The sequence below is a fragment of the Chamaea fasciata genome, unplaced genomic scaffold (assembly GCF_029207755.1).
Source record: "Chamaea fasciata isolate MVZ Bird 193981 ecotype frontalis unplaced genomic scaffold, bChaFas1.0.hap1 SCAF_11, whole genome shotgun sequence".
NCBI lineage: Eukaryota > Metazoa > Chordata > Aves > Passeriformes > Sylviidae > Chamaea > Chamaea fasciata.
In genome coordinates, this window is record NW_027094096.1 from 1,634,063 (window position 1) to 1,661,162 (window position 27,100).

General features: G+C 43.3%; 1 protein-coding gene across 4 annotated transcripts in view; it reads left to right on the plus strand.

Annotated features, from left to right (window-relative positions):
• Positions 1-27,100, plus strand: part of PIK3CB (phosphatidylinositol-4,5-bisphosphate 3-kinase catalytic subunit beta) — an 87,667-nt gene that overhangs the window by 2,817 nt on the left and 57,750 nt on the right. The window contains exons 2-3 of one of the 4 annotated variants that reach the window (XM_066193928.1): positions 15,155-15,239; positions 16,744-16,913. The exons of 1 other annotated variant lie outside the window; for it this stretch is intronic. The gene's annotated coding sequence lies outside the window, so the exon portion shown is untranslated. Of the gene's footprint in view, positions 1-15,154; positions 15,240-16,743; positions 16,914-18,056; positions 18,154-27,100 lie in introns of those variants that run through there. 2 more of the 4 variants (XM_066193926.1, XM_066193929.1) reach the window with 2 other exon arrangements.

Consider the following 27,100-nt stretch of genomic DNA (forward strand, 5'->3'; position numbering starts at 1 on the left):
TCTGACCTTCCTCCCTTCCATCTTTTGCTTTATTCTCCATTTCCTTCTCTTCCTCTCCATCCTCTCTCACGGTGCTGTGTCTTTGCAGACATTCCTTATTGCTGGTTTGAAGTGAACATTGTTTCACAGCTGCTTCAGACAAGGAGGAAAGAGCTTGCTCTTGAGACAAAGCCCTCAGGGTTTAACAGCACCCCCAGAACAGCACAATGAGCCAAGCTTTGGTAGCACCCTGGTTCTCATCACTGACTCCTGAGCGTTTGTGGTAGCTCAGCAGGGCTCGGCCGTGGAGCCCTGAGTGCACTCATCCGATCTGCTTCTCCAGGTCAAGAGCAGAGTGGACTTCATTGAAGAGTTGTGAGCAGTGAGGCCAAAATTCCCCCCGGGTCTGTCATCCAGGAACTCACAGGGTAATGCTGGACTGTTAGATTTCTTATTGCTTTTCATGGAAGTTGCTCATATGTAAGGAATTCATGTTGAAGGCGTGAATATGTAGGATTATACTTTGTATTTATTGTCAACAGTCAAAACAACATTGGCACTGAAACTTCTGTGGGAAGGTTGTGAACTATTAATTATTTTCAGTCTACTTGGCATAACTTGAAGGATTATTAACATAACCAGTCTTACAGGTGATGATAAATTCAACAAGCATTACTTCTATTTTTTCAAGAGGTTGGTTTTTATTATTACTAGTCTTTCACATAGATGCCTTATTCCAGCTGACACAAATTCCTTTTAGAGCTGACCTAAACCTTGTAATTTGCCAGGAAGTTAAGATATTTATTTAAAATAATTTTCCCTCAATATAGCCACCAGGGTTTGCATTTTATCTTGTAGAAGGCAAAAAATCATGACATTACCTCAGTTCTGCAGTTACCTAACGTTAAATTCTGTGTTTTACCAATCCATCTTGGGAGGAAGAACATGTCTGTTAAATCTTTTGTCTTCTTCAATTAAGCACTTCACTAGTAGTCTAGGAGGAAAATAGTTTTTGGTTATTCCTATATATTTGCCTTCAATATTGAGTGTAGCACCCAGAATCACAGAGGTCAGACTGAGGGTGGCTGTAGGGCTGCTGAAGGGCACGTGTCCATTGGACTGGCTTGTGCTTCTGAACTACCTGCAGCCTGCTGTGCCAGGTTACTCACAGCTCTGACATGGTACTGGCAACGCACATGAAAACATTGAATAGTGAGCAGCCAAGGTTCTGCGGCTCTGATTATATCTGTTCTGTAGAATATGCATTACTTTCTTGCTGGAACATGGTATCCAGGCTGAAATGAAAGCCCAGCTGAGTAACCTCACTGGTTTTACTCCCCCCATTGCATCGTTCAGGCCATTTCCAAGCATGCCGTCCTTTGCTGTGCAGTACAAAACCACACTGACTGCAGCAGTGTTCTGTGGGCTCAATGGCCTTTGGAGATGGAGCAATGAAACATAGATTCATGAGAAAGTAACATAACAATGCAAATACCTCTTATACGGATTGAAATGTATGGGTGAGAAAAGCTAGTCTTCTAATAGTCTAAAAAGAGATCTTGTGTGTGTGAAGGAAAGAAAAAAAAATGTCATGCTCACCCAGTGTTATTCTTACTAATAGTAAGTATATTCATCTTTTCCCCCTGTGAGCAAGTGTTGAGGGTGAACTTGTGGTTAAAGGAAATTAATCTGGTTTTTGTTTTTACCCAGTTGGTCTGACACATCAGATGAGTGAGGGTCACTTCCTATGGCTGGAAGTATTCAGGCTGTTTTGTACTGAGAGCACTGCTCTTCTGGTGAAAATACACCTTTCAGTACCCCACCTTGACAGCTCTTTTGTAACTGGCTTACTCGACTTCCCCTAGTCTGAACAAAGCTTTGGTGCTACTACCTGTGTTAGTTGTTTTTGTTTGAGACACATTTTTTTTTTTAGTTTCTCTGAAATCTGCCCTGTGTCTTTCTTCTGATACAGATGGTTTTGTAGTGCTTGATGTCATCCAGTCACAGCATCACAGAATGGTCTGGGATGGAAGGGACCTTATAGAAACTTAGAGATCATCTAGTTCCAACCCCCCAGCCACGGGCAGGGACAACTTCAACTAGACCAGGTTGTTTAAAAAAAAAAAAAAAAATAAAATAAAATAAAATAAAATAAAATAAAATAAAATAAAATAAAATAAAATATGCTGTCATGAAAAATACTGTTTATCCTAAGCTGAACTTAAGCACAGCCCTAGTGCTCAGAGCAGAGTGCAGAGCATACCCTACAGGCGTTTGTGTCATCTCCACCTGTGGAGTCCCTTGTGCCCTTAAAGGAGTTTCCAACTGCCTTGCCCTGGAGAAGCGAAGATTGCCCCTCCCAGGTGTAACAAAAGGCTTTGCCCCCTTGGCTCCTTGCAAACATTGTGCAATCTTCTCTCTGGGTTTCCCAAGCCCACCACCCCTCCCGTGGTATCCCCTTTCTTTCCCTGTTTCCCCATTGGCTATGGGGCCTGGTGTCCAGTTCACCGTCTTCCCTATGGCCACTTGCCCTCTGCCCCCTTTGTACCACCCACGAACCTGAGACACCATATAACTGAGAGAAACCACACGATCCCTCTGTTCGGCTCCGGATTTCACCTTCAGTACATGGAATAAACGCTTGCTGGAAATCGATCTGGGGCTGGGAGCCTTCTGCCTCTCTGCTGAGCTAGCTTTGTAAGGTGTGTGGCTTGTGAGCTTGAATTGCTGCCTGAATTCTTCTCAAGCAGTTTCGCTACTGGAGAGGCTGACTGGGGTCTAGAAAGGCCATAGCTGCACTCCGAAACAGACACACTGTTACATCCACCTGTCTCCAAGTCTTTTGGTTTTGATTATACAGGCAAAAATGTATAGCAATGTAAATAATTGCTTCTGTCCCTCTTTTCTACGTGCCTCTACAATTATAGTGTTGTAGACAAGTAAATATCAGAAAGAAATGTCTATTTCTTGTCTTGAGTTTTGACTCAAGTAACATTTCAATGGCAAAGAAATGTCTATCCTGGCATTCGTCTTTTGTGATGTGGTCCAGTGAGTAACAGTGTAAACTGTATTTAAACATAGCAATTATAGAGAACAAAGGGGTGGCTGAGGGAAGCTGGACTTGTCCATGCACATTACAGGGCTCTTTCAGAAGGCAGCAGAATGTCCTGTCAACTTTGGTTCCTAAAATACAGATTCAGATGAGTTTCCTTTGCCCTGAAACTCAGCTCTCAGTGACGGCAGCTTCCTCAGAAGGGTTCAAACCATCCTTGACACTGTAGGGAATTTTCTTAGGAATGACCTAGTGACTTCCTAAATTCCCGGCTCGGTTTTTTTACTTGCACTCTTCTTTTCTGATTTTTCAGCTGTCTGTTTTACTTACTCTGTTTTTGGTGGGTGAGACGGGAACACGGAAATCCCATTTTTTATGTTCCCCAGCTGCACGGCCAGTGTGTTATAGTTCCACCTGTGCTGGCAGGGATTTCCTGTTTCAGAAGATTAATTAGAGTTGAGCAATTGTGAGTTCCTCTAAAAGAGACTATTTTCCTTTCCTGTGTGGAAGGGAGATTGCAGTCTTCTGAGGCTGTAAATTTGTTTAGACCTACCAATGTAGCAATTGGTACCAGTTAGAGACACTGGCTGGTTTCAATTCTGTTCTGTGACATCAATGTAAATCGGAATAGCTGCTGTTGCTCTCATTACCTCTTTTAGAGGTGGTTGTTCTTGCTGGAAGAGTTTTTTGTCCAGCCAGAAGTTTGTCTCTTGCTCTCTCTTCTCTCTGAATCAAAAGGCACTATCTGTATTTATTATATCTCTAAAAATGATTGCCCTAGTTGACTTCAAAACCTTAATCCCACAAACAGAAGTGGTTTCTAACATACCTTCTAGTTTGGATGGCCCTAAGGATTCATGTGCACACAGTTTTCACTTGGTTTTTTTCTTCTTTTTTTTCCTTTTTTCTTTCCCCCTGTTGAGGTGGTCAAATGGCCAGCACTTCTGCCTCACCCACTCAGCTTATCCTGGTCTAGTTCCAAAGCCAGAGGGTGAGGAAATGGCCTTTTTCCTCGGGAACTTTGCTTTGACAGTTCTTCTGTTGCGTGCCACATTAACTTGCTTGTTTCTTACCTTGCTGTGAAGTGTATTTGAACATCACTTGATAAGGAGGGCTAGAGTCTGGCTTCATGCTCACTTTGCTTCTTTGGGGGAGGCAAGAGGGGAAATTCACAGCTGGAAATTCCCAGATTCCCAGAGTGGCAGACCTTGGGGTGTTGCATCTCTGAATCCAGCACACGCTTACAAGTGAGTGCAGAGTCATGGGGCAGGATGTGCAAAGAGGGGTGACAGGGGACAAGGAGGGATAAGAGGAGGAGGAAGAAGAAAGTGGACAGTGTATCGTCCAAAATGAATAGGAGAACATGGGGAAACAGGAAGGAGTTCATGAAGGACATTGAGATTTCTGATCTTGTTTCTAATTTAGGCACGAGCTATAAAAACGTATGTATTCATATATTTCTCATATGACTTGCTTTGGAGGCTACTAAGATTCTCCATGAATAAAACTCTTTGTTCCTCTCTCTGACCTGTCACACTTAATCTTTTCAAACCGTTACGATTTAGCAGCAACTGTAAGAAGATATTTTAACTGGTCTCATGATTCCACCCTGGCACCCAGAACGGACATGGCAGTCAGAGGTTAATGAGAGCTGTGAGAAATGTACAGTTTGGGCTGCGGGTGCTGTGGATGCAGAACCTACTGGAGAAGGCATGGCAGCAGAATGAGGGGTTGTCCCAACAGATTTTCAGCAGACCTCATCAACCCCAGATGTGACGTTGTTGGCTTGGACTTGAGACTAAGAAAGAAAGAAAGCAATTCTTAATAAACACTTGGGAAATACTATTCAAGAGATTTAATTTTTCGCCCCCTTCTGTTTTATGTCAAGGTGGAATTTTGGCCACAAACCAGATTTTTATGGGTTTTTTCCACTCTGTACTTCATCTCATGCAGTTTTAAGGAATTAGACTAAAATATGTCAGCTTAGCTAGAGAACGTTTTTTAAAATTTGATGTAACAAAAATAATTTAGTAATGATTTCAAAATTCACGCTGACAAAAATTGGAAAAATATTTTGACAAACGACAGGCCTCTGCTAAATACCTTTGCAAAGGTCACACTCAGCCAGTTTGGAGAAAAAACGTGGACAGAAATTGAGCTAAGGTAGTTCTTTAATAAATTTCCCTTTAATATCATTAACTGGACATTAACAGATAAAGAAAAAAAAGGAAGGAAAAAGATGAATTGGTAACCTTGGAAAATCATATTTAACTAGATGGAAAGACCATTAACAGATGAGATGAACTGGAAAAGAGGAAAATGTACAGAAGCTGACCTATGCTGGAGGAGTGTGGTTTGGAAAAGGTGTTGCACTCAGCAGGATTTCTGTGTATGTAAGTTTACAGCTGAGGGTATGTGGGATCAGCCCCTGCAGACCCAGAGTACCAAACACAGTGTGATTTTCTGGGCATTAACAAGGCAGGTTGGTGATTCAGACACTCAGAGGACCTGAGTGAGGCAGGCAGAGTCATTCAGAGCTGGTAATAAATCTGCCATGCAGTCGTTGATGGTGGCCTTGTGCCCTCAGCAGCGTGAAGCGTGACCCCGGTGTGTTTGGGTGCCAGCTCCAGTGAAGGCAAAGCCCGTCCCTGGTGTGCAGAGCAGCTGTTTGCTACGCAGTGACGCTGCAGTGTCACCTGGAACAGCACATCCCATCAGCCCCAAACGCAGGGACAGAGCCCCTTTTTGGGTAAAGCCGGGGAGGAGCAGTGGTGGGACAGCTGGGGTTTCTGCAGGCAGTGCCACAGGTGCACTGGGTAGGTGTGTTTGAGAGGTACGAGTTACCTTAGCAGGGCTGAGGTAGTCAGTGAGCCCGGAAGGATTTATTTAGAGACTCTTTGGCCCAGACAAGATGTGTAGCGTGGGACACAGGTTTGTTCTCTTCTTGGAGAAGCACTTGGAGGAACATCTGAGCAGGGTGTGGAAAATCCAATGTTCCTCCTGCAGAGCTCCACAGGCTGGAAGGGACAGCCCCTGCAGGAGCTGTTACTGGCTGCGGGGAGAAACACAAAGCTGCTTTTGTTGAGTCTCTCTGCATTGTCACTCTAATTCAGCGTTTACACGGTGCAACAGCCCCACTTCTATCAGACTAATTTGGGTCTGTTCACATTTTTTCATCTTTTGAGGGAGATTATCACCTGATCTTTAACAACTTGAAATAATCAGTTTTTTTAATAATCATGTATGATTATTAAATAGATCATTTAATAATCATATGGCCAAGCCACAATAGGACTGCAAGACAATTCCCCCAGCTGTTGTTGTGGGGGTAGGAGAGAAAACAGCAAAACAAAATCATCCTGTTTTCCAAGACATATTTTATGGATAATTTAGCTGAGCATCATCAGTTCTTACGTTTGAAAATGATTAAGCCACAAAATGAAGTGGCATGTTCTTTGATAGAAAACTGGACATGTTGTAGCAGGATCTTGTTTCTCGTATCTGTGCATATTTCTTTTTAACATATATCTGTGATAATGGTAGTTTTAGATGTGACTAAGATTAAAAGATGTGGTGTGCCTCTCTCTAATACTTTATTCAGACTTTTTCTCAGAGGAATATTTAGCATAAGAGTCAAGATTTAAAGGTTAAATAAACAGCTTTAAGTTAAATTATTAAAGGAAAAGACTAACGTTTAATGATAGAGTTTTAAGAGGTTATTTTGGATCTACTATATGAAGGAATTAGCATAGGATGGTTTGGAAGTTTACAGGTGCTATTTCATGAATTGAGACTTTTTTCGCTGGGGTATAGAGATTTCTTTTCCTGTATTGTGACTGCTGCAGGTATTTGCTCTGTTGTTAATTGTGCTTGAGAACAAAGGTGCTTGAGAGCTGATACTTGATGTGTTTTGGGGTTTTTTTTCTGTTTTGAAACACCTATCTAGTTTTCACTGTAACTGAGTCACATAACTGAAAATTGTACTTGACGAAAGGAATTCTAAATATAGTTCAATGACATGGTAAGGATGTACTTGAAGTTTCGGTTTCAATGATGTGTTGGTGTCCATTGTGTAGGGGCACTGGAAACACTAGAAAGGGTTTGTGCGAATGCTGTCCTGTAATGGCCTTACATCAGAGCTCTGCTTTAGCAGCTCTCTGCAGTGTGAGGTCTGCATGGATCACTGCAGCTGACACAGGTTTGCCAAAGTGCTCTGCTCCAAGCTCTGTGAGTGAGCACACAGCAATAAGGATACAGACCTGTGTGCAGTCAGGTGTGTAAATGTTTCCATATGCCAAGTGTGTACAGGCTGTCATTACCATCCGGTCTTGGCCTTCCTGCTGGATAGGTGTGCTCCCAGCTCCCTGGTGGGGTGTGGGATATCTGCAGAGAGGGCTGGGAGACTGCTGCTGGCAGACACTGCTTCATAACCACAAGGTTTTGGTGTGTGACAGGCTGAGGTCTGGCATTGCATGTCCGCAGAGCTAAAAAGCCAAACTGCTGTGAAGTAGCAGGAGGTGTGGATTATATACATATGTATATGTGTGCAATGTGCACACCAACCAGCCCCTTCAGGAGAGCCCCTCCTGCCTCTGTGTGTCCGGCTTTATCCCACGTGCTGCTGCTGTGGAGGCTGTGGCAGGTGCCTGCCTATTCCCCTGTCCTTGTCCCTCTTCCCCTGTCCCTGTGGAGAGGGATCCAGGCAGGAGCTGGGCAGCCCTATTCTGCTTTGCAGGTGGTGGAGGTGGGTGGGTGTGTGGAGGGGAAAATGCAAGTGCATTTCCTTTGCTGTCGTCACATTCCTCTCTGAAGCAGGAATTCGTACCTGAGCTTTAGTGCCCTCAGTGCCCTGGCTGAAAAATAAACAGCTTTGCAGGTGAACTTTCCAAGTCTTGAGAAGTCTAGACACCACTGGTCTTTCTGAGTGTCCACTTAGCCCTGCCGTTTTTAGAGGTCTGGAAATCAGTAGTTTTATCAGTCTTTCATCCAAAAAAAAGGTTATTTCACAGCATAAAGAAGAATTAAGGCTGAAATGGGCTACCCTTTCTTAGAAAAGCAACAGTGGCTGGCCAAAGCTTTCTCCAAAGGTGTTTGTGGATGGTTTGGTCTTTCCAATAGCTCTTCTGTGTGGGAACTAAATGCAGCAGGAAGTAGTGTTTGGAAACCCTTCTTCAAAATGCTCCTTACTGAGCACTGGCATTCCTGTGATAGCTGTAATGCAGTCATTAACCATCTCTTGAACAATCTTCTGAGCAGGACAGGCACCTTCTGGCATGGATTTTTCTTTGTGCCTGTCCTGATCAGCCCAGACAAAAAAAAAATTAGGCCGTATCACTTCCTGAGATGTGCACAACAGTTGTCATGTAATTGTGACCTGATTTTGCCATAGTGGGTGTAATTTCAGTTGCCCTGTGCTTTATGGTCTTTGAACAGTCCCTGGTGCTGATGTTGTAGTTGTCAGACAGAGGTGGGAGGCCTTGTGGGAGATCAGGCACAAAAGGCTGCTGCTGTAAGCAGAGGACAGGGAAGGCTTGGAGGAGGTTGTTATCTGGTATTTCTGCTTTCCATTTATTGCCCAAACAGGAGCATGTTTCTTACCAATTGCAGTGACTTAAATCCTTGGATCTAAGTAGTGTTTAGTGCTGCTGGTGTCACATCCTCAGCTGGGCTGCAAGTTCAATTGCCAGGAAAACAATTAGGGAAAGGAAACAATCCAACTGCATCCACAGCTCTCAGCCCTGTGCAGTTAACAGACATTAAATGAAATAATTTATACTTGGGAAAAGTTATAGAAAGTGCATGAGGTTACCTTCTTAACAGCTCTGCTCGAACTTATTGCCCAGGCATTTTTCAGCGGAATTTGGTGTTGTTCCCTGGGAGTTCCTTGGATACTTCACCCCAGGTCAGTCTTTCCTACAGAAAACCCTTATGAAAGTACAAATGCCAGTGGAAAACCCCAGAAATTTCCTTGGGCAGTTCTCCCTTGGGACTAATGATTCTCAGTCTCATGGAGGTGATTCAAGAGCCCATCTTCATCCCAATCATGTGATTAACCATGTCCCCTTTGGTCAGTTGGTGCAGAACTGCCTTTGTCCCTGTTGTGGAATGTCCCAGGCAGGAAAGCAGAAGGAATTACTGGCATATGTTGTGGAAGCAGTGGGCATGCCTAAAGTGACACTAAATTCCAAGGAGATTTCCTCTATCAGATTGAAAAAAAACCTGTGGCTCCCCTTGGAAAAAGATGTGAAAACACCTATTCTCAAAATTGGGGTGGGAAACGCTGTTGGGCAGTGCACGATGGGAAGACAATGCTCGTATAAAACATCCTTGGTGGGAGGAGAAAACCCCCAACTTGCTTCCATTGGAATTTGTCATCTGTTCTTAAGAATATTACCAGAACTGCCTTACTCCTGAGACATCAGCTTTCCCCACTGCATAGGCTGGGAGGCCAATCAGAGGCTTTCAGAGAAGGCCATCTCTGAGCAAGCTAAGTTTTCAAGAGGTTTAAAATCTACCTTGGAGATGGGGCAAGAGGAACATTCCAGCCAACATTTGGTGGGAAGTACCTCATTAATAATAAGCTTTAGGTGCAGGAGAACTGAGGAAGATGTTTTTCCATTATCGCAGGGGGAAAGCAATACCAGTTAAGGCAAGGCTTGCAGCAGAAACATTTACTGGAAGTGTTTACATGTTACTTAATACCTTGACATGCATTATTCAACTTGGGTAATATCAGCTGGGGTGGAGCAGGGAGGAATGGCTTTGGCAGGAGAATTTGTTTGCTCCCCATAGAATATTTTCCTGGTCATAGCTACCTTCTTTGGCAATGAGGTACATTCCAGGAATAGAAAAAGAGTTCTTAGCCACATTTTTATGAGCTGCTGGAATGTGCTCTCTTGTGAAGGTGACCTAACCTTGTCCAGACGGCTGCTCCTTCTCTGAGCACTGCCACCCTGTCAGTCTTTATCCAGAGTGGAACAGAATTGCAACAAAAGCCCCTGTGAGCCCTCTCCAAGCAGGGGAGCATCACACTGAACGGTGGGGCCACTGAAATGGATGCACTTCTCATTCTGGAAATAAACCCCACTTTCCCTCACAGAGGGAGGCAGCAAGGGCACTCTGCTGAGCAAGCCACTTAAGCTGCAGTTCTCCTGGTGTGCCCAAAGGACTTTCTGAACTGCAGCCAAGTGAGCTGTGTTGAGGAAAAGGCAGGGAGAGTTCTGCTCACATGAGCAGGGCTGCAGTCACAAAGTGAAGGAGAGGAGAAGGAGGAATAAATTGGGAAGCATGAAGTTCAGCTGGCATCTCTGCTTCCCCCATCCACACAGACAGTAATTTCATGATTCACCTGCTGGATGATTTTGTTTTGCTGACAAAGCTGTGATAAACAAAGACTTGGCATCATTTGCATAGTTGTTTAATCTAAAGGTGTATATGAGTCATATAAATGAAACTTTCGACTTGTTGTGATAGACTGCCAGGCAAGAGTCGGTGAAACACTCAATTTTTGTTTTGGTTAATCAATACCTGGAAACCTTGTAAAAAGTGATTCAGCACAAAGTCTGGAGTTTCCAAAATAGTAAGGCAGGTTTAATTTCTAGTTTTGTAAGGAATAATAATATGCTTGTACTCTTACACTGCAATAATTAAAAATGTTGTTTTGTAATGGCATCTTGCCAGACTTAGTAATTTTAGCTCTCGTAGACCAAAAATTAGTATGATGCGTCTGTAGCTCAAAGAAACTGTCTAAAATATAATTCCTAGAAATAACATGAGTCTTTCTGATTCAGGATGACTGGATCGTCTAGCAACGAAAGGCTGTCAGAACAATGCCTCAAAAAATGTACTGGCATTTTAGGAGTATTCCAGGAATCTCTCCTGCATTGGCTGTGCAGTGCCCGTTAATAACACTGCTCTGAAATGTGTCAGAGTGCTGCTTTTTGCTGCTTTAGATGGGACACATGGCTCTGGATTATCCGAAGTTTAGTAGAACTGTGAGATGAAATTATTTCTGTCTGATGCAGCAGGGAACTGAACATTCTTGCTTCTCACCGATTTCAGTGTGTGCTTGTGTCTCTGTTTGCACTGATTTAGTGTAGGACAGTTTTATAGAAAAATAAACATTGAATTTAGTTGTACATGAACTAGTGTTAGTCTTGAAACGTAGTTAATAAGACATCTGTAAATGCCTTTTGAAAGCCTATCTGCTATATATATATGTATTCTTGGTAGTCCTTTTAAAAATAGAAACTCATCAATTGTATTAAATTTACAACACAGTCCCCAGAGGGAAGAAGGTAAAATCTGAGATTTTAGATAGAGATTCAAAATAATTGTCCATTTGTAGTTCGAATTGGTATTTTTGAGGAATGATGATGCATGTAGCGTGTCATTTTTCTAGTACTTACAGTTTTTTTAAATTTCACAACAGCTTTTTTAGTTTGCCCCGCTGTGTAGGTATAGTGGTGATAAGCAATGAAATTATTGTTTTGATCATGTTTTCCATGGGCTAGTGAAATGTTAATTCAGTACCTGTGTCTTGTGGTAGCAGCAATGTATCACATTTGCTTTTATCTCTTTCTTTGGTTTGCATATCACGTGTAAGTCATGTGAGGTAAAGAAAGATTTGGGTTGGAGGAAGTCTTTCATGGTTTGCAAAGTCACGTGGCCAAATTCTGAGGTGATGCCCGCTGTGCACTGCAGGTCAGTAAATGTGTTTGACCCAAAGGAGAGCTCCATCAGTGTACTTGGAGGGATAAAGGCTCTGTTTTCTCTCTTGTGGCAGTTCTGACAAAACAAAGTCTTGCTAACCGTGACTTACACCATTGTGGCTGGACAATGATCTCCTCTAAGAAAACTTGACAAAACATCAGTTGAAAGTCTCCTCAAGGTGAAATTCTGAAATAATACAGGGTTTTATATCCACAGTCATTAAAAAGTGTGACAGCCTCAATAGTATTCCTGATCATTACTGGTTTTCACAGTTGTCACATCTGCTGTGTTATCAGAATTGCCTTAACAAAAAGGCCAGCTAGAAAATAAATATGCAAAGAGGCTGAGAGAGAGACAGATTTCCTGTAATGAATCTCTTTCTAGTCTTTGCCTCTGGCTGAGAATAGTAATGTGCCATTAACCCAAGAGATGTAGAACATGCTGTGCTGTGCTTGGAAGGGTGTCAGAAACTACTGTAAGGATGAGAAGATATTTTATTACTTTTCCAATTGTTGGTTAGCCTAGTCATAGTAAGCATTTCAGCAAAAGGGAACTCCTTGGGAAGACTGATGTTTGATTTTGGTAATTAGCAGATTGAAAAGAGAGGCTGGTAACACAGATGTATTGAGTCAGGTAGAGCAGCTGTTACACTTGAAGTGCTGTCTCACACATTACAACCTGCTGGACATTGAAGCCTATTTTTAGTAAAAGAATAAATAAGCTGGCTGTGCCCTACTTTTTGTCAAAATGTGTCATGGGATCTTTGTATTTGATTAGAAAAGTCGGTAGAAATAACACAAGGGAACTCGCTGCCTCGTCTAAAAACTGACATTTCTAACAATCCAGTTATGCTAATAAAATGTTCATATTGGTTACGAGTTCAGGCCCGTAGTGTAGGCAGAGGAAGTGATAGCTGGTGGGAGACTTGTCTGTGTGGGATGTGAGGTTACATGTGGACAGAAGTCCTTTTCTAGTAGGTATTGGCCTTTTGGATGAAAGAATTTGTTTTGTATTGGTGGAACTGTTCTTACAAAATCTGTGTTAGGAAACTGGAAAAATTAGAGACTACACAGGGTTATTTGTATATAAAGGGAGAATGTAGCAGGACAGTCAGCTGGCTACTTCAGGATGCTGTTGATTCTTGTAAAGGCCTTACTCTTCCTAATTCTGAGTAGTTTTTTTTAATCTTCACTTGCTAATACAAATGGAGCTCCACATACCTCATGAAAAAACTGTCTTGTAAAGTGAGACCATACCCAGAAACCAAAACAGATGCAGAAAAACATACATTGGCTATGGTATGGAATTAGTGACAGGAAGTATTTTCAGTCAGTTTGTCTACAGATTAGTGCTATTAAAAATTTCCTGCTTTATTACAATAGAATTTGCATAAACTGATCAAACTGCCACCATTTAAAAGTGCCTGCTTAGGAGCTCCTGCCCATGGGGTTTCTGTGCTTTGGAAGCAATAGGGCTGTAGCCCTGGTTCGTGCCTGAGATGTTTTGGTTTTCTGAAATTCTTTTCCCAGAAAAGAGAAGTGTTTTTGTAACTGTACTATGTTTGCATTCTTTCCCTAGGAGGGACTACTTCTTGATGTCCCTCTGGTGTGACCAATGTGATTGAAGAGATTTGTCTCTGTTTCACCAATCAAATTGGTCTGTGTAAAATAGTATATAAGGGAGACACATCCCAAAGATAAAGGAGTGATTTTCAGCCTTCTGAAGTCGGAGTCTTGCGTCGTTGTGGTGTACAACAGCATCATAGGACCATGTGATTTCTGGCTGTGGATTTCCATGGTGGGGTGGGAGGTTCTGCTCACAGCCCTTCCTGGCACAGCTGCTGCCTCAGTGCAGAGGAACTCTGCAGTTCCCCAGCCAGGACCCAGGTTTGGAGAGCCCCAGGGAAGCAGTTGTGCTCTGTGGGATCGCCAGCACAGTCAGTGCTCCAGAAGGAGAGCCTTGGTGGGGTCAGGCCTCCCTCCAGCTCAGACCTGCTGCTGCTCACCAGCTCAAACAGCTTGTCTGAGCGGGGAAAAGCAGAAAGAGCTGAGCCCACCAATTCACAGCAGGGCTGTGTCTGCCCTGATGGGTGCATCAGCTGGCGTCCTGTGTGGCACAGCAACCTGGGAGGTCAGGGAGGTTGAGGAAGAGGCCCTGTATTTCAAGTGGCTCTGTGTCATTTAAGTTAGGCTTAAAATTTTAAAATGAGAAACCTCAGACGCAGAATTCAGTGGGGGGGAACAGAACTGTGAAGTGCCAGGATGGTGCCTGGGCTGCTGCAGCTGGATTTGAGGGGTTGCTGCAGCTGGCAGAGGGGTTTGCCTCTCTCATTTCTATACATACACTCTAGGTTCTCAGAGAACTTTTCTACTGAATTTTACTCATGATAAATAACTTGGTTTAGCAAAGCACTGTTAAAAGCTGCTTGTTCTTGCTGCAGGCTTTACTTCATTAGCCAAACCCATCACCTGTTCTGTCTGACATTGGTACTGAACATCACGCGGGCTGTCTGCTGCTGCTGCCTCCCCTGCACCGGAGTCAGTGTGAGACACAAAGGGAGACTTTTACAGACACCCAGGCTAGAGCACAGGGATGGGGACCAAAGCACTGCCCAGAGCACCTCTGGGGAGCATCCTGCTCACAGCACTGGGGTGTTGTGGTGGCATCACACCGCGCCCTTCTCCGTGACATGAGCACTTCTTGGTGCACCCTGAGAGGCCCTGGTGGCAGTGGCTGGCTTGGATTTCACAGACTGGGCTGTCTAACATCTGCAGAGATGGGGGCAGTCCAGGAGGCCAACTTGTATTTATCAGCTGAGGCTGGGACAGGACCATGCTACCCACATACCTTATCCTCTTTGTCATATCATTTATATGTGCTGCAGTACTTTAACTTTGGGCATGAAATCATGAATTGAGAATCTCTTAGGGTTTTTCCTACAGGAGATTAAATATAGCCTTTGACAGTTAAACCTGATTCTTGGGATTTACTGTACCAAACATGTGGTTTGAAGTAGTCACAACCAGTATTATTCACTTGTTTATTAACACTTCTCAAATTTCAATGACTAATGATTCCATCTTCCAAACAACCTGCTGCTTTAGGCAACAGGGGACATATTTTTTTTCAGTCTAGATGAAGGAGGGCCTTCAAAGGGGAGATGAAAGTTTTGTTAACAGAGAAGGTGTTTTTTGAATGTTATAAAGCAAACTGGCTTTCCTCTAGGGGCTGCTGAGGAGAGTGACATGTTATTTGCCATACACAAGATGTTCTAAAGCCTTTTATTTGGACAGCAGTAGGCAGCAAGCTGACAAAGGGATGACCATGCAGTGTAAAGTGACCATTATTCTCTCTACTATTGCTCACACAGTTATGAATATAACTTCTTTTTCTGTTTGTTTTGTTTTTAAGGAAAGAATTACTGATGAGAGATTCTCATGTCATTCAGTATTCACCAGAAAACATTCCTGTGCATTAACTGCCCAAAGCTCATTTGGTTTGTAGATTTTGTCTTTGTATCACAGTATCGGACAGTAGCAAGCTGCTGTAATTGTTTAAATTTTCTAATCAGTTCTTTCTAAGCATCTCCTGCCCGGTATTTCGCTGTGTTCTGGATCCTTGTCCTTTTGATTTAATAACTTCAGGGTTTTTTTCAAAATGGCTTTTTCTGCTTCAGGCCAAACGTCCTTAACATGGCATTTCCACTTGCCTTTTTTTAATGTCTGGGTCTGCTGCCACGGTCCTGTGATGTTTGCAAATACAGCGACAGCTTAGTTCCTTTCTTCTGATCACTGCAGTGACACAGGATTCAAAGAGTGTAAACCCAAAAACCTGAAAATGACACATTTTCAAGCAACCAAGAATGTGCCCTAGGTGTACAGCTGTTTCACATGCAAAGACGTGAGTCAGATCAAGCCATTTTAGACAAAACTCTTTCCTTATACTGAGAACACATGTAACAATAGCCTTGGGGGCGGAATAATAGAACATTTGTTGTTCTGTGAAGGGGGTGGGAAGGGAATCTAAAGATAAGGAAATTGAAAATTAAAATGATATTTGAAGTCTTTTTGTTTTTATTTTTTGCATGCCACATAGGATATAAAAATGTTTCTTTAAGATATTTCGAGGCAAGTTGCTTATCGATATTGCACATACTGTCTGTAACAACTCATGTGTGGCAAGAACATGAATATCATTTAAGCTGATCAACTGTAACCTGAAATATGTTAATAACTACTGATTGAGATCTCTTTATCCCCCCTGCTAAATACTGCGATTGTATTTGGAGGCATAAACCAGAAAATGGATAGGAAATTTGAAATCAGGGATTACAGCCCTGGAGAAAAACTCGGTGTGGTCAGGTTTCATTGAAATCTATTCACAGAAATTGTCTGTACAAGACAGTTTTAAAGTGCCTGGGGCTTTATGTATGATAGACACTTCAAGGCATCATTGTTCAATTGAAAAGATGGCAGTACAGTAAACAGGGCGACAAGCCTCTGGATTGTTGCCCTCTGCTCAGTCCACTGAGTCTCTCACATCATACTTGGCTTATGCTTTGCAAAGACTGCACTGGATCCTGTAGAACAGCCACCTAATGTCGCAAGATCCAGAGTAAATAGCTCTCTTTAAAAAAATGTTATCGAGCCTTTCCAGTCACAAACCCATTTGTCATCAGTGAGACCAACTACTGAGCCAAGGTTTCAGTATCTAAGCCAAGACTATCTGGAATATTTAATGTCAAAACCACAAGTATCAGAATGATTTGAAAAACGGCATATCTGGGACTTTTTACAGTACTGGATTTCATTAATACCTTATTTCTTCAGAAATACATTTCAAGTGCAATGTAAACTTTAAACAGAAGAAACAAGTGACTCAAGATGCTGAACTAAACTCTGTTGTGTAGAACATGATCCGTTTGTGTGAGCTGCACTTTGGCCTGATAAACCAGTTTCATTTGAACTCTACTGGCTTTTTTTTTTTTTTCCCCTCCCCAGGAAGAAGGGAAGTCAAGTGTGGTTACTACACTCTGTGGTGTGAAGTAGCAGCATGATGTACAGGAGCAAATGCCTGTGGTACTGAGCAGACTTAAGGAGCTGGTTAAAAGCAGGAAGGGGAGCTGTTAATTGATACACGACAGACAGGCTGTGGAGGCAACTGACACACGGTAGGCAAGATTTCTCATTAACTTCTGCCCTTCCACTGAGATTTGCCTAGAGGTAGTATTGCATGATCACCATTCATGCAAAAATCCCATTTGCTGAAGTAATAGGGGAGATCATTCTCCTTCCCAGAGATTTCCAGTTAATCCGTGATGTGGTTGGTTGCGTGGTTTGGAAAAAGCAACAAAGCATTTCCTAGGTATTTTCTAATCCAAACTTAATGGAGTTTTAGTGCCTTGAGAATCGGCAAGGGAAGTTGAGGAAGTAAATCCATCCATCCATTTTCAAAACTGGAATAACTGGAAAAATGAACAGACTAAAATAGACAAGCTTAATGATACAGCATGATTATTAGCATAGGGATGTTAAAATATGCATAATGTGATCATACTCTTTGTGGACAAGGATGTGCTACGCCTCGCCCTGTGTTCATTAAAGGCGGCAGGAATGTTGCTGCTGATTTCAGTGGGTGGGGACGGGCCCGCAGCGTGCAAAAGTTGTTTCATTACCGGTTACATTCTACCCTGCCTTCCTTGGATTGCTTCTCTCAAGCCTTAGAAAACCCCTTTTGTAGGTACTAGTTTCCACCTAACTGTTTCTGACAACTCAGCACCAAGACTCTTGAAATGAGGATGTGTCAGGGAATTCCTCGGCAAGGCAATAAGCTGCTATAAGGAGCTCTTCCCTGCTGTTTTCCAAAAGGCGCTTCGGGAAAGGTGCTCTAGGCTGAGCTTTTCCAGCATGCCCACGGGCGGCTGCCCCTGCCCGCAGTCCGGGGCTGCGGGGCGCTGCCAGAGCGAGCCGCGCCCGGGGAGCGCCCGAGCGGGGGAAAGTGGAACTGCTCTTCTGTCCGCAGTTCTGTAAAGTGGAACTCGCCTCTGTCCGCGCTCCCAAAGCGCCAGGGGAGGGTCTCGCCACGGGGCCGGGGAAAGGCGACCCCCGCCCTGCTCGCCGCCGGCCCGCAGCGCCGGCCGGAGGCGCGGCCAGCTCCGGCTCTCCCGGGGAAGGGGAGCGCCCGCAGGGGCGGGACGCGCCGCGCCATTGGCCGCCATCCGCGGTTTGATAGCGAAAGCCTGGCCCGGGTTGGCGGCGGCGGCCCGAGGGCGAAGCCATCGCCTTGGTAACCCCGGCGGAGCGCAGCGCCGGTGCCGGTGGCGGCCGAGGGAGCGCTCCCCGCTGGCGCCAGCGCCGCCGCGCTGGCTGGGGCGGCGCGGACACGGCGGCGGCCGCTGCCCGGGCAGGCAGGTGGGTGTGCGGGGCCGGCCGCCTTCCGAGCGGACCGGGACGGACCGGCGGCACCCTCTGGGTGTCGGTGTGGCTGCGGCGGGGCTCCCCTCGGCCTCCAGCTCGCTGCCGGCCGTGCCTTCCCGCTCCGGGCGCCGAGCTGCGCAGGAAGAGGGCACCGATCCGCTTGCGACACCGCGGTTGCTCAACTGCGCCGGCGGCTCCGCGCGGGGGAAGGTTTCGGCGGGACGCGGCCGTTTGGCAGCGGAAAGGGGCCCAGGGCGGGCGGCGGGGCAGGGCTGGGCTCGCCTCGGTGCGGCGGGCGGGCGGGCGCCTTTGTGCGCGAACGCGCCGGGAACGGCCCCGCAACAAGTGCCCGGTGTCCCCTCCCGGTGTCCCCTCCCGGTGTCCCCTCCCGGTGTCCCCTCCCGGTGTCCCCTCCCGGCGCGGGGCGAGCGGCACAGCCCCGGGCCCTGCCGCCGCTCGGGGCTCGGCGGCGCTCGGGAGAGGCTGGACGGACCCGGGGTGCGCGGCGCCTGCTCCCCCCCGAGCGTTCGCCGGACAAGCTTTGCGCTCTGCCTGGTGGGGTTTTTTTTCTGTTCTTTTTTTTTTTTTTTTTTTTTCCTCTTTTCCTCAGCAGAGAACTGCCGGTGATTGCTCTGTGAATTTTAAGTGGCGTTTCTATTACTCGATACACCCGGTTGTTTTCAGCTGGGTTTCGGAGCGTTGTTTTCCTTCGGAACCGCAGGAATTTGTATGGCAAAGCAGTATTTGGAAAATGTGTTCGCAGTCAGCTGCTCGCGCGCTGTGCAGGGCGGCGCACAGAGCGATGGCTTTGGCACTGCTGTCATCGTGTGCTCTCCTAACACACAACCAGACTTCCACAGACGAGGAGCTGCTTCTGTGTAAGGAGGAAATAAATCTTCATTACTCCCAAAGAGCTCCTGAAAGAGAAACGGAAACCTTTCATGCCAGACTCGTTGGTTTGTCTAGCTCCAACACATGTGTGCTTAGACTCATGCTGGACACTTCCCAAAATCCAGAAAGCTGAGGTTTTATTGGGGTGTAGGGAGTTTTTTGTTTGTTTGTTTTGATGGTTTTTTCCCCGAACTTTATGCACTTACAGTCTTTTCTTGTCACTAGATATGCTGACAAGTTTTGTTCATTTGGAATTGACAAGTGTAGCCATAACTGTAAATATTAGGTACTAAGTCCTTACTGCCATTATTCTGTTGCTATTGAACTTCTTTCAGGCTTAGGAAGTTCCTGAAGCGGTAAACCCCAGCAACACAGAATTTATGTTTTCAGGACCATAGTTCAGGGTTTGAAGTGAGATGAATGCATGAAGGATGTTGGAAAAATTTGATTGGCCTGTGTTCTGCAGTATTAGCTAGAGACTCCCACGGCTGTATGCCATCGAAGATTTATTAAAAGGTGGAATAAAACCTTACACCATGCTTGCTTTTAGGAAAATTGCATCTAAAGGAATATTGAACTTCCATATGCTTGGCAAAGGGTTGTGGAGTCTAGTGGAATGCATTAAGTTGGCTGGGGAATCAATGACCAGGTCACCTGGAAACTTGGATCTGGAAGCTTCAGTTCAGAACTGATGGTGGTTTCCAGGTTTTGGGAGTGTCATGCCAACAAGCGATGCTTTTCAGGAGAGTGGGGATTCAGGAAAGGATTATTGAACGAAAATTCTTTGGTAACTGGTTTACTGGCCTTTTTGAAAAGAATATCAGGGATATTGGTAATGTCAAGAATGTTTTGATGTGTATTGCCTTGGAAACATGCTTGAGTGGGATTTTTAACGTTGATTGAATGTTTGGGGGAGTTTGGTTTTTTGGGTTTTTTATGTAGGTTTTTTTTTTTTTTCTTTAAACAAAGGAGACCTCCTCCACATGTGGTCTTAAAATATTTTTGTTGTTTGTCTATTTAAGTAGCTATTTTTCTTGAGTAAAAATCACTTCTGTTCAACCAGGTTTCACTTCCTTGGAATATCTGATGTCATGAATTCACTGGTTCTCCAATTGTCTGTGGACTTTTGGCAGAACTCCAAATTCTAGTGCAGGAAAACCTTCTTAAAAAAAAAAAATTCTTTCTTTCACTTTTGTGATGTAGTGAAGAGATAACTTATCCTGTTCCACTGGTCCTTTCCCTTTAAAGTTTGCATACGTCTGTTATATCCTCTCTTTAAACCCAAAATCCAGTACAAATGCAAGCTGTTAGAAGGCTGTATACATGAGGAGGGTTCGGAGGAAGGAATGTTGTTATTTAGAAGTTGTGTGCAAATGCAGGCTGGTGTTTAGGCTGTTTAGCTAGAAAGCTGCTGTTGTGTTTCAGTGACCAGGGCACACAGGTCAAGCAGTTTAAGTGCTTTTTCACAGATCTAAAGATACACATATAAGTGTTGCCCTTGGTTCTTTAAAGGTTGCCATCAGTTAAGTTACCTGAAAATAAATGCGGGGCCTGATGGGCTGTAGGATGTGATGCTGTGTTTATCCAAAGGCCACGGGGCTGCTTTGGTTTAGCTGGACTTTCTGACTTGCCGCTCTTGGGAGCAGCAGACCTCTAAGATAGGAAGTTTGGCCCTTTTCCCAGCTGGCAGTTTCTGTGGAAGTAGTCCAGGACAGAAAAAATCTGAAATAAGCATCATTCACACAGTTGCGTAGAAAAGCTTGCTTGTTTGTTTTGGTGGGGATTTTTTTGTTTTGTTTTTTAGTGAATGTGTGTTTTCCTCAAACCAGTACTCTTGGGCTGACACACGCAGTGTTACACACTGTATCTCATGAGGACTTGGAGTCACGGAGGTCAGAAATTCAGTACCAATGCCTCCCTGCGTGGAACGTTTGTTTTGTGGCAGTGCTGCCTTGTCTTTCCAGCCACTCACGTGTGGAAGTTTCAATGTGTTTTGTTTTGATAATTAAATCAGATCTAGGGGCAAAGATCATCTCACGTTAGAAATTCAACTTTTTTTTTTGTTTTGTTTTGTAATTTTAGTAGTAACTAGTAAGCAAAGTTTTGCTTTGGGTTGGTAAGGTCTGTACTTGCAATCCCGAATTAACAACAGGTAACCTTTTGTAATAATCGCAATTTGAGGAACCTTCAAGGCGGAGGTTACATGGGTCTGGAATCCGAATGCCTGAAGTATCAAGGATTTTGTAAGCAACATCGACCAATCTGTGTTAGTCTATCAGATTGACATGGGTAAATCTTTTTATCTCAGCTTTTGGTGGAAAGAAATTCAGGAATGCGGTTTCATTTGCATACATTAGGAGCTGTTCTGGATGTGTAGGTACCAACATAATTGAATTTACATATTGCCTTCAGAAGATTAAAGAAACAAAGAATAGCACCGAGGCGTCAAAACCAGCTTCCTTTGAGAAGTGGGATTGGGACAGTTCTACTTCCCCACTGAGAACTTGTGGGTGTGCGTTGTTACTTGGTTTGATTTTGGCATCTTTTAGGCAGCCACAGTTTAATTTTAGCCTGCTACAGGGCACAGTCTTTCAGAAGCTGGTTGTGCACAAGCGGAGGATCCAGGCTGTCCTCACCTACCTTTGCTACTTCCCTGCTTTGGCTTTTAGCCAAACCTTTTTCAATTCATCACAAAGGGGGAAGGGCAGTTGTATCAATTTCTTGCCTTAGGTGCTCTTGACTTAAAATTGTGAATTAGTTGAACTCAGGTGTCATTTTCTGCCTTTGGAGCTACATTTACATATGTAGAAATACCTTTAGTATTTACTTTTAAAGGAGCATAAGAATTAGGAGTACTATTAGTTCCTCCTGACACTAAATATGTAGATTTGCTACTCACAGCTTATTTTTGTTTTTTTTCAAGCTTGTTAAATAGAACGTGCATTTTTCATAGGTAGTGTTGCATTAAATTTTTGCTATGAAATTGAATTCTAAAGAGTGCCTTTCTGTTTCTACAGTATCTTGCTTTTGCTTGCAAAAGCAGTTACTCTGATTTTTTAGAATAGCTTTGTGAATTCATCATAACAGCAGCATCAAAATATCTTCAAGGAACTACATCAGAGGTATTGATGTCTAGTTTTATGCTTGTGTAGCTCAGCTTTATATGCTGGTGTAAAGCTGAACAGTTGTACTTCCCATGTTAGGTTGATAAAGAATCTTTTAATACTTTACTTCACTACTGGCTATATAAATACGAGTTTTGTTCCTGTTTTCCAGAAGCTGTGATGATTGGGAGTAAAATCTGTGTTGGCAGTTTAATTTTTGTGCTGGCATATGATATTATGTTTTATCTTTGCATGAATTTGCTTGTAAAGGGAGGAACAGTGGCAGCACTGTTATTTCTAGTTTCTTTTTATAAGACACAAGTAATCAGTGTGTTCTCATTGCTGTCTTTTTGGGTTCACTTTTAGGGGCTACTAAAGGTGTAGGTTGATTTTAAATTTCTTTTCACAGTGCTCTTCTGGGGCTTCCCCCCCCATTGTATGCAAAGCAGAAAACAGAGGCGTGAATTTGGAACTAATGGACAGTTGTAAGTGATGTGTAGTCCATTAGAGGCTTAAACTGCCTGCTCTCACTTGAGATCATTCCTGTTCTCTCCTTGCCCCCAGGCACCATATATCCACAGGATTTCAAAAAAAGCCCCAAAAAACCTCTGTGAGAGAATTCAGAGATGAATTGGAGGATGTAAGTTTGGAGTTGGCATCAGCTGGCAGAATGTGGGCACGAGCTTGTGTGGCTGGCAGAGGTAGATAAAGAGTTTTGTGGAAGTCATGTGAGGCTCTGTGCTGGAAGTTGTCTGTTAATAAGAATCTGTAAAAATATTGCTGCGCTTCTAGTTTTATGGTAGTGTTGCTTTGAAGTGTTTGTTAATTCCTGGTGTTTCTGGAAGTCCTTTTTGTGCACAGAAAGTATCAGGGCAATTAAATAATTTAAAAATAAGCGTAAGAACAGCCAGTTGTTTCTGGAAGCTGTTAGGTGGATCGTGCACTAGCTGGTGGTCTGTGCCATTAACCTGACACTGTAAGAGGCTCAGAGTCCTGCTGGCCAGTGGTTTTGTGACAGATTTAATGTGAAAGTGTGCTTGTGTGCAGCTACCGAGTACCAGAAGCGGTTTAAAAATCAGAGTAGGTATGTTTGGAGAGCATTGTACAAAATCTCTAGAGAACAGAATAACTGCTAACATTGTTTTACTGCTTGAGGTTCTTATGGGACCTAACAATTGAGCAATAACTTTTTTCTCTTCGGTAAATATTGTGCTTGAGAGACACCTTTTGATATTGTTGCATCATTTTATTTTTTAACAAGCAAAGATAACTCGATTTTGAAGTTAATTGAAGATCAAAGAGAATTGATTTTGAAATGTGCTGTTATTTTCAGTTAACAATTTGGTATTTATGAGTATAGAATGTTCACAACTGAAGAATATGAAGTCTCTGTGATCTTTTTTTTGTTTTTTTAACTGATTAAATTTGTGTCACTACAAATAACAGCCAAAAAACCTGATTTTGAGTCCAGCAGAAGGGTGGTTTTCAGTCAGTGGTGTGAGCAATGCTATTTAGTCCTCCAGAAGACTGCAGGTTGGTCTGTAGTTTGTGTGTACAAACCATTGATACAGACACAGCTACAGGGGACAACCCGGTAAACAAAGGCCAGTGCTGCCAGCCAAAACTCAAAAAGCTGAGTACAGAGTTGGCCTGGTAGAAAGAAGCACATAAAATGTTATTTGAAAATTGCACTGGGCACTGAATCCCCTTCCTGCTTGGCTTTATGTCTCAGATTCCTTTTCTGGTTTTGAAGAGTACTTTGGTCCTTTTACCTGTACTTTTTTCCACTTCATCTACCTTTCAGGATTCCCAGCTTTTTAACTTTTTTTCTTTTTACAGTATGGCACTAAGTTTACTACTCTTGAGTTAGACCTTCTCCCCAGATCCCCCATTACTTCCCTCCCAACCCCCAAAGAATTTAAGTGTGTTAACCATATGTAACAATGTTATTTACTTTTTGCTGGTTTTGGGACTTTTTTTGCATTTGGGCTTTTTTGTGGGCTTGGGTTTTTTTTGTTGTTGTTGGTTTTTTGTTTGTTTGTTTTTGTTTTTGGGTTTTTTTGGGTTTTTTGTTTTTGTTTGGGGAGGGCAGGGTTTGGTTGGTTTTCTTTGGTGTTTGTTGTTTTGTTTGTTTGTTTTTCCCCCAGTTCCATTTTTGACTTAAATAGGTGTTGCTGAGGAAGGTGAAGCCTTTTGGGATTTTCAAACCACCACACGCATTGTGTGTTTGTATTTCTGACTTTAGTGCTGAGCATCTTACTTTGTTTCTGATGCAGGGAAAGAATTTCTGAATTTACTGTTTGGCTATCTGTATGCCTTGCTAAGGATGCAGTTCAAGACATAAGATATTTAAGGAGGATTGTCTAAGTCCTAACCAGGGATTCTCTAAACAAAGAAGAGTTAGTGCTTGGTGTAAAGGTAGCAGTGAAAGAGAGGCAGTCCATGTGTGTGTGCTGTCCTTATGGGCGCGGGCAATGGCAGCATGAGAATGTCGGCAGACACAGTAGAATGTTAGTCCTGTTACTGATTAATGGTGATGGACAAGACTGAATCCCCCCAAACAAGTCCAAACCTAGTAGGAAGTAAAATTTGGAATGTAGAATACTAAAATGATTTGGGTGGGAAAGTTAAAGATCGCCCAGTTGCACTCCCCTGCCATGGGCAGGGACACCTTCCACTCTCCCAGGTTGCTCCAAACCTCATCCAGCCTGGCCTTGGACACTGCCAGGGACGGGACAGCCACAGCTTGCTTTACAATTGTGCAATAGTGTGGCTTTCTAACAGCCTGAAAGGAGGTTACAGCCAGGTGAAGCTCAGCCTTTTCCCATGCACCAAGTAATAGGATGAGAGGAAACTGCCTCAGCTGCACCAGGGGAGGTTTGGGTTGGATATTAGGAAAAGTTTCTTCACCAAAAGCATTATCTAGCATTGAAATGGGCTGCCCAGGGAAGTGGTGCACTCACCATATGTCACCTGGATGTATTTAAAAGATGTGCAGATGTGGCACTCAGGGCATGGTTTAGTGCTGGGCTTGGCGGCACTGGACTAAAGGTTAAGCTTACTGTTAAGGGTGTTTTCCAACCTAAATGATTCTGTGATTTTATTCTCTTCTATGCCAGGTTTAAGTGAAATTGAGGGATTGTGGATTGACCCACAATAGCAGGAGGTGAAGAACGCCTGTGTTCTTCTGCTGGAGTGTTTTAAATTATTTATGTGTAGTAATGACTGAGGTGTGTGTGTCTGTAGAAGAGCTGTCTTGTTTTTCTTTTCATGGGAGGAATCTCTGATGAATGCTGACTGGAAAGTGAGTAGTAGTTTCTGAACCCTCTGGAGTGAAGAAAAACATTAGTCTGGCAGATTGTCAGCAGCAAATGGTACATTAATTTTTGGCACAAAACTTGCTAGCAAGAACAGAGACTTTCCTTTCTGTTGTTAATAATAAAAATGGGGAGGGACTGGTTATCTGTGCTCACTAGCTAGTGTTGTTCTGCTTCTTTTTAGTATCCATGTTAGACAGATACAATGCCTTTGACAAAAATCCTTTTATATTTTATTGAAAATAAAAAGCCACTTTATAGTACACTAATAATCTGCATCTGATTACATATCTAACTTTAAGTATTTTTATTATGTTTGTAAACTTCTACAAGCTGTGTGCAAACAATTGCAAGGTTCTGCATGCGTTTAAAGATAGAGATACTGCTCTTCACATGTGTAGAATACTGAGAGTCTTCAGGCTAGGCCATTTTTACTTCCCCAGCACTTCAGAGGTTCTTCTTTACATCTGCTACTAGTGGTACTAATGTAGGGAGATAATATTTTTTAATAAAAAATGTTTATTTACACTTGAATTAGGTGACCTCTAGCTATGTTGAAAATTTTGGTAAGCTCAGAATAACGACCTAACTATTTTTATCTGAATAAAAATAAAAACAGCAATATTTTGTTTACTGAATTGTTGCTTTAACTGTTAGGATACCATTCTTTCTATACTCAGTGTCATTCTGCACAAATTAGAGTCCAGTTAACATATATACATAACAACTGTTTATTTGCATTCTGCAGTCTGTTTTGATAACAGGGAGCTTCTGTTTCCTCTGGGTGCTGTAAATAAATCTGGTGCATGAAGACTTGCAGTGAGAGGGAAGAGCAGAAAAGTTCTGCATAAAAGAGAAGGCTGTTTAGTAGAGTTCTTCCATAAAAGCAAGTTTGGCAAGAATGTGAGGATGTGACCTAAAAAGTTGGAAGAACGTTAAGACCCCGATCAAGTCTTTTGCTCACAATTTCTTGTAATGAGTAGTCAATGGAGATCTGCAGCAGTTCTGTGTCTTTCAAAGCTGAATGCATATATTGGGTGCTGTCCTAATGTCTGTCACTGCAAGTACGCTGTATTACGACTCACTTTATAGTCAACTTGCTGGGCACCACAAAATGACAGAAGTCCGTATCTATTTCTACGTTTTGAAAATAAAGAACTTTTGTCTGTGTTTTATTTCCTGTACTCCATTTGGTTTAACTTGAAAGGCTTCATCGTTAATTTCCTTGGGTGAGAAATGCTCTGAGTAGAGCACTGGCTGGGGATTTGTAATAATTAGATTCTATTTCCAAGTGTGTCACAGGCTCTGTGTGAGTTCAGAGACGTTGGGTTATCCTGGTGTGTTTTTATCTGTGCATCGAGGGTGAGGCAGTTTTCTTTCTTTGGTGTCTTTGCATGGTAAACTTGAGTTAATGTCCTTGAACAAACATAGTGGATGTGATGCTCGGGGCAGGGCCTAGTGATGGGCTTGTCAGTGCTGGGAGAACAGTCGGACTCGATCATCTTAGAGGCTCTTTCCAACCTTAATGAGTCTAAGTTTCTCTGCTGCTTTAGGACGAATGCAAACACTTAATTGAAAAATACTTTGTAGCAGCTCTGGTAGTTGAAATCGATGACAAATAAGTTTTAT